Source organism: Curcuma longa, chromosome 17, assembly GCF_044706935.1.
Source record: "Curcuma longa cultivar G26 ecotype Majalengka, Jawa Barat chromosome 17, ITB_CL_G26_1.1, whole genome shotgun sequence".
NCBI lineage: Eukaryota > Viridiplantae > Streptophyta > Magnoliopsida > Zingiberales > Zingiberaceae > Curcuma > Curcuma longa.
In genome coordinates, this window is record NC_133877.1 from 8,564,767 (window position 1) to 8,572,824 (window position 8,058).

At 39.0% G+C, this 8,058-nt stretch overlaps 1 long non-coding RNA gene across 2 annotated transcripts; it reads right to left on the reverse strand.

Annotated features, from left to right (window-relative positions):
* Nucleotides 1-1,604: 1,604 nt before the first annotated feature.
* On the reverse strand, nt 1,605-3,453 carry LOC141848206 (uncharacterized). Of its 2 annotated transcripts, XR_012603499.1 has the most exons (4): nt 3,232-3,453; nt 3,043-3,162; nt 2,877-2,935; nt 1,605-1,732 (listed from the first exon to the last, which is right to left on the reverse strand). It is a non-coding gene; the product is annotated as an uncharacterized LOC141848206 (long non-coding RNA). The 2 variants fall into 2 exon arrangements; XR_012603498.1 differs by having other exon boundaries at nt 3,043-3,453.
* Between the last annotated feature and the right edge of the window lie 4,605 nt (nt 3,454-8,058).

The window sequence follows — 8,058 nt, forward strand, 5'->3', positions numbered from 1 at the left end:
GTTTTTCGCTACAATTACTTTACTCTGATTTTTACAAAGTTTTTTTGAACTTGTGAAAAAGTGGCAAACGTGTTATTCACCTCCTCCCCTCTTCTTTAGCGTTCACCTCGATCCTACGGACACTACACGCTACCACGAACAGGTCACGTGAGCAGTCAAGATGCATAAAGAATCATTATTTATGAACAACATTACACATTACCACTATCTGATCTAGTGGGCATATAGGATGAGGGAGTTATGTAGCTTATCAGCTACTGACTGCGGGCTAACCACGCTATCATACTCTCTCGTGTGCAATCATGGTACATAGATAATGAAATGAGTAACAAAGAAGGGGCATAATAGAATATCTTATACTACAGTATGATCTCACTAACATATAAGCACAAGTCTAAGTATATAACTATACTACAGTATAAATGTATGAGCATAAGTCTATAAATACATTATGGTCTAATAATATCATTCGTACATAAATAATTTAAGTATGAAGAACAATAAGACTGTATAGATATCAATATATATTAAAATAAGAGCAAGCAAGTATCAAACTCAAGAAGCAAATAGAGTGGAGAAAGATAAACAAGTAAATACTACTTAATCAACATAAATAAAAGAAAATCACACACTAAAGTCAAAGATCTAAAGATGTTAAAGGAAGAACTACCCACTTCAATCATAAAATATTCTAATCATCTTCAAGGTCTGCTTCGATCTCGAATCCTACAAGTACAAGATACAAACACAATTATGTACTAGAATACTTCTAGTAACCATAAATAGTATAATAATTTTTTTCCCCTTTAATAATCGTCTAAATTTTCTGATTCCTATTATAGAAATTTCTTGATTGAATAAAGATTGATCAATCAATTTATTAAACTATGATTTAATTAGTCAATCATTAAATCAGTAAATTAATTACTTAAGCTAATTAATCTAGCGATTAACACAATTAATTTATCCATAATTACCTCATACAATTAATTGTTCTATTATACAATCAGTTAACTATCATAATAATTAATTACCCAAGTTAATTAATCAATTGCTACATCAATCTACTAATTCATATCTAACTAAATCCATTAATTACAAACTTTTTAATTAATCACATTTATAGATTAATTAACCAACCGTAATTAACCAACAACTTTAATTAATTTATTAATTACTCCATCTAATAATTAATTAAGCTGTTAACAATAAACCCTAATTAATTATCAATGACTTAATCTAATAATATTAAATAACCAATTAACTAATTAATTAGTCAATCTAATTAATTCATTAACCTAACAAATGATTAATTAAACTAAACCCTAATAAATACTTTTACAAATTCAAAAACATTAACCATTAATTAAACTACTATTACCCCTAACATCAACGGCAACTAGTGGAATCTCTTCCGGCGGTGGTATTGGGTCGAGGCTACATTGGCTGGAGGCGGAAGTGAGAAGAGCGAGGAATGTGAGAAGAGCGACGGTGGCAGCGAACTTGATGGCCTACGGCGGCGACATCGCATGGTCGGAAGGGCAAGCATGGCAAAAACTGATGTGATGATGAGTAGGAATGTCACGACCCGAAGGTGTCGTTCCCGCACATCGGGAGGTACCTCACTCGGTGACAATATAATAAAGAACCCCAACTGAAAATCAGCACGTCAAGTCTCTGAGCAACTATAAAGCGACTGAACCAAGGTAATATTAACTCTGTGCCTGCAAAACTAGAAGCCAAAAATGTAGATAGTTAGCCAAAGGCTAAGTGGGTAATTAGAATAGATGTGCATGAATATAATCTTAATTAAGAAGCAAAGGAATTAGAGTGGATCATGAATTCATTTTGTCACATTCAGTTCTTGTACATTTCTCCATTGGTACATAATATAATATCTGTATACATATATATATCTATATATCTCTATTCATCATTCTCTTCATTTATTATCATATAAAAGTCAGGTAATAGTATTATTATTTATCATCACCATTAATCTCAATATGCTCAAATATTATGGACAGTATAAACATTTATATTTAATTAAAAAGTGCATAGCATGAGCCGATAACATCAGAGTGTAGCAATAACTCATATATATGTAGGCTAATAGCCTCCTCAGAATATACTGTCGCATACGTTATCAAACGTACGGGCTTTCTCTCTAGCCCTCACCGGTGGAAGACAAAGTAAACACTGACCGTGGCCTCTGCTCTACCACAATAATATGTGATCGGTCAGTGCTCTGGACCGAGGGCTACATCACGCCACCACTCCTCAGGTGTACGGTCCAGTACTCTGGTAAAACTCTGGTATAAAGCTAGGCTCTTAATTAACACCTTTTAATCTTTATTATTTTCTCTTATCTCATTTCTTGTTATATCTCTTTTTCATCGATTATTATCAGTATTATATTCTCAGTAGGTGTATTCATCATTTGGTCTAAACGACCACTCAAATTAAATTATCTCTTATTTACTCATGTAGGTATCACAATCATGTTTACAAGGTAAAGGTGAGTATCAACAGATAAAAGCTAAGTATCAATAGACTAAAGTATTAACAGTAAGAACTAAAATAGATCAAGCAATGTAAAGATAGTTATCAACAGACAGAGTAGGTCAGAGTATCTATTAAAATTTGAAAACACCCTTTCCCATTTTTAATTACCCCCAGATGAAACCCATGTGTGAACAGGAAATAAATTAATTATTTTTACCCTTTTATGATTTAATTTATTTAGCCCTGTTTCAGTATTTTAATTATCACTTTAATTCCCTTTTTGAAAATAGGTATACAGTTATGCATAATCCATTTTATTCTATTTATTCATGCACAAAGGTATATAGAGTCAAAGGACAGAAGGTACCCACATTTGTCTCTACCAAACTCTGAGTGTCAGCAAATTAGCGTACTCCACTCAAATCAGTATCTACACGTAATATTAAAATAATTCAAAATCAGAATATTCCTAATACTTTCATCCCAGTACCAGTTTCAATAATAATCCTGATTAACAATCACTTAACGAGAGTATACCTTCTACGAGCTAGGGTCGCAGTTAGTGGCACCTAAAAGCAACGATGATTTCTTGTTGTTGTTGGCCGATTGAAACCGGCAGCAAGTTTACCAATTGACACACGAACTCGGGGCTGACGGCTGTGGACAGGCAGCAATTAACAATGGCTGAAACCGGCCAGAAATTAGAAAAGAGGAACAGAGAGATACCAAGGTTTCTTTCCCTTCGTCGCTGGCAGCCTTGATCGCGATCGACATTTGTTGCTTGCAACAGCGTCGCGAGCAGAAGGCGACAGGGAGAAAAGAAGAGGAGACGGATCTAGCGTCGCGGCTCTCTCCCTCTCCATGCACGATCGCCCTCACGAAGGCGGCATCGCAGTGAAGGCCGGCGACAGAGGCGGCGTCCGTATGCGGCAGAGGCGGCATCGGCAGGTGGGGATCGGGGCGCCGCAAGCGTCGATCGCGACGCGACAGACGTTGGGCGGTCTGCAGCGTTCGCATGGGAAGATGGCGTCGTCGGCAGGTGGTGTCGCGATTAGGGTAGAAAGGGGTGTTGTGCGATGGGAACAGGCGGCGGCATAATGGGAGAGGCAGCGTTGTGGTGGGAGAGGGGTTCGGCTAGGGCTCTTGAAATCCCTTAAATTGCATCCGTGAGTTTTCCACCGAGGAAAACGGAGCAGGGGTCGTGAGACGTGTCCCATTTTTTTTTTTTTTACTAATTCCAACATTTGTGGTAAAACATTTAGAGGATTCAAATTTGGAGACCATCATTTTAAAATTTAATTTTTAAATATGCATAAGTTGTATTTCGAATAAAGAAAAACCATCTACGCTCGATCCAAGTGTATTTCGACTCTCTCACTTGGCTACCAAGATTCATAAACTCTAGTACTTATCCTGGAGGTCTAGAGTTCGAATCCTGGGGGAGGCAAAAATCCACTGGCCAGGGGTGGAAAGTCCTAGTGAGTAACGACACGGCCGAGGGTCGTCGATTGACGACATAGGGGTCGCCAAGGGGGCCGCTAGTTGGGCCGCCCAAGGGACCACCGATTGGGCCGCCAATTGGGCCGCTAGTTGGGCCGCCCAAGGGGCCGAGGGGCCGGGTCGTTACAATAAAAAGGCGCCTTTTATTGTAACGACCCGGCCCCTCGGCCCTTGGGCGGCCCAATTGGCGGCCCAATCGGCGGTCCCTTGGGCGGCCCAACAAGCCCCCTTGGCGACCCTATGTCGTCAATCGACGACCCTCGGCCGTGTCGTTACTCACTAGGACTTTCCACCCCTGGCCAGTGGACTTTGCCTCCCCCAGGATTCGAACTCTAGACCTCCAGGATAAGTACTAGAGTTTATGAATCCTGGTAGCCAAGTGAGAGAGCTCTCACTTGGCTACCAGGATTCATAAACTCTAGTACTTATCCTGGAGGTCTAGAGTTCGAATCCTGGGGGAGGCAAAAATCCACTGGCCAGGGGTGGAAAGTCCTAGTGAGTAACGACACGGCCGAGGGTCGTCGATTGACGACATAGGGGTCGCCAAGGGGGCTGCTAGTTGGGCCGCCCAAGGGACCGCCGATTGGGCCGCCAATTGAGCCGCCCAAGGGGCCGAGGGGCCGGGTCGTTACAAGGAACCAACGTTCACACGGGTAGAGGAGGGAGTGACAGCGGCTTAGGTCAGCGATGATGACGTCTTGCACACCACCATGGCCAACAGTTGTCGATGGGGAATGGCCAATTCATCCGAGGTCTCCGACGTCACTCATGGTTGTCTCCATCGTGATTTGACAAGGAGGAAGGCAGATGTGGAGATATGTAGTCAGTGCGATGATCGTGGCAAGGGAGGCGCGTGCACACACGAGGAATGACGGAGGTGAGAAGGGTTTAATTAAAACTTATATTTTAATTAATGAAACATATGATTAAGGCTATCAACTCTTAACTTAAATACTTAAATAGAATTACCCAAATCAATTTTTTAAGACCCTAACTAAATTTCCTCATTAACATATATAATAAAATCTATTTTAAATTTCATAAATTCAAATAAAATTATATATATATATATATATTCTTTTATGTTTATTTATTTATAAAATATAAATTATTTTAATATTTTCTTTTGTATTAACTTCATCAACAAAAGATGGAATCCGCCACCCAGCGATCCACGATCATCTATGAGGAGATAAATCGAAAAACTACAATTGACCATTATAAGAGAGGACATTGTCTCACCAAAGAAATATCAATTTTAACTTAAATGTAGTTCAAATTGATTAATTTGATCAATCTTTTCTATATATATATATATATATATATATATAATCATTGTAAATTTCTTACTTAAAGTGTACAGTGAGGTATCTTCATCTATAAGGTAACACTAGACAATATGTTATTATACTCATTTATTATAGTATTTGAAAAGTCCCTAAGTGTCAAAGATTAAACTTCCCTTATAAAACTACATGATGATCTACTTCTAAAGTAGATAATCACTACTCATTAAATTATAAGCCCATCATGGTTCCACTACGCTCATATTACTGTCCAACTAATTGTTGTGGAAAAATTTCACTAGCTGCTGTCTTCTTAGCTACCTCCGAAGTCCATATTGCATGCTCGTAATAGATCCTGCGATGTCTGATTGGTGTGCTCTATCTGTCTGTCTATTCGTCTAAGAGTGAAAGGTTGTACTGAAATGGAGTTCTATCTCGTAGTTTGTTGAAAACCCTACAAGAATCAAGAGGTGAAACATGGATCTCGGTCAGAAATGATACTCAGAGATATTCCATGAAGTCTAGTGATCTCCCTGTGGTATAATTCTGCTCAAACCATCCAAAGAATCAATCTAATGGGTTAGTAGAAAATGAGCAAACTTGATTAATCGATCAGCAATCACCAAATCTACTTATGCTCCCTACCGAGTCCTTGGTACTCCCACCACAAAGTTCATTTTCTAAAATAAGTTTGCTAGTATCTGATATTCCGCCTTTACTTGTTGACACACCAAACATCGAACTACAAATTCTGCAATGTTTGTCTTCACATTGTTCCACCAGTAAGAGTATTTTAGGTCTTTGTGCGTATGGGTACGACCTGGATGAACTATGAATTGTGATCGATGTGCTTTTTGGATTAGGGCTTCTTTAATTGGATGTCTTGAGAACACACTATCTTCCACGAAGACGAAGACTCTCATCTTTATCGCATTAAAATTTATATGCAGTCCTGAATCTCATTCACTATTTAAGGATAGACCACCTTCATAATTATTAAACACAAAGGTAAAAAAATAGATAACTTTTAAGGTATCAGTTGTAGGATCATTGATATCGCTAGAGGGGGGAGTGAATAACACTTTCATAGTATTTTCAAATTTCGTAAGATGCTCGTAAATTCTTGCGATCAGAGTAGTGTAAAATGCAACGGAATAATAAAGAACACAAGAAAATAGCACACCAATATTTACTTGGTTCACAGCCACAGGCTACTACTCCAAGTCTGACGATCAAATGACTGTTTTCGACGAGTAATCAACTATATAACTCTCCTCTTACGAAAAGAAGTTAGTGATTACAAAAAGTAGGATCGGTAACAACGATACCATCCTAATAAAATTAAGTACAAATAAAATTACCGAACGAGTAAGGATGTTGAATTCTTATGCAGCTCTTTCAGCGTTATGACGATATTTCTGGTTGATGCTTCGCGTGCAGACGGTCGTCACTTGTCTGTAGAATTATGCTACAAGGGGTTTCCCTCGAGGCTCTTTTATTAGGCTTTCCGGACGCCTGGAAGCCTTTCTAGGCGTCTCCACGTTATCCGTCGATCTACCATCGGCGCTGCTGACTCGGCATATCCAGGCGCTTGTATCCCTTTCCGGGCGCCTCTATGCTGACATGGAGGTTTCAGATGAACCTACATAACGCCTATCCAGATCCGGAGCATCTAGAACCGATCCAAGCCCCTGAAAGCTGAAGTGTCCCGACCACTAGGACTCTGCCACCTCACTGTTTCGCTGGTTCCGTTTCGTTGACATCCAGTCACCTAGAATCCATTTGGGCGCTTGGACTCCAATCATTGGATCCAGATAAGGGCGCCCAAAATAGAAAGTTTCAGCTCCTCCTTTTCTGCATTACAAGTTAGTAAAAAGTAAAGTATAACAAAAAAAGTCAAATAGTTTGTCAACTGTTTTGGTCTTAGCTTCAGATTTCTAGTAAAATTCTGGGTCAGACTAAAGTCTATTATTCTCTTATTGGAAGCGCGCCCTCATCCACTCCACTCGGGAGAATTTACCTATTTGTTAACCAAGTCCTCCAGACTTGTTGAACTTTTGCTTAGTCTCGATCTTTGGCCCCCAGGATTTTCTACTAGACATCTGGTCCACCTGACCTGCCTAGACTTCCACTACTAAATATTTGGTCCACCTAACCTGCCTAGACTTCCACTACTAGACATCTAGTTCACCTGACCTACATAAACTTCCACTACTAGACATCTGGTCCACCTGACCTGCCTAAACTTCCACCTATTGCACTTGATCCGCTAAATCTTCCTGCCTAGCCCTCAGACCAGAACTTTCCACCTAACCCTCCAAGTTAGGTTTGTCTAGCCTCTGGCCAAGACTTCCACTACTAGTTTGTAAAACAAAATTCAACAGTTTGTAAAATTCAGCTAAATCGAAGATGCAATCATTGTGAACACTCTAACAATTATAGAACTTAAACTCAATTACACTAATAAAATGCAATGATTTCAACTACAATTACTGCTTAAACTAGCCAATTACAATCTGATACAAAACTAAACCATGATAAGGAACAGTAACATTATTGAAACAACACTTGGCTTAAGGATTGAACCTAATGAAATCTAAAAATTCAACAAGGAAATCACTTAAACAACCCAAAACAAACCAATCAAAGTGATGAATTAATCAATCAAACAAATTCAAGATCAAGATCAAACGTTCAATTTTCAGGAATGAAGTTTACAGAAATGAAATGGACAGAAACAAATAAAACTAAGTGTTTCGGTTCTTCC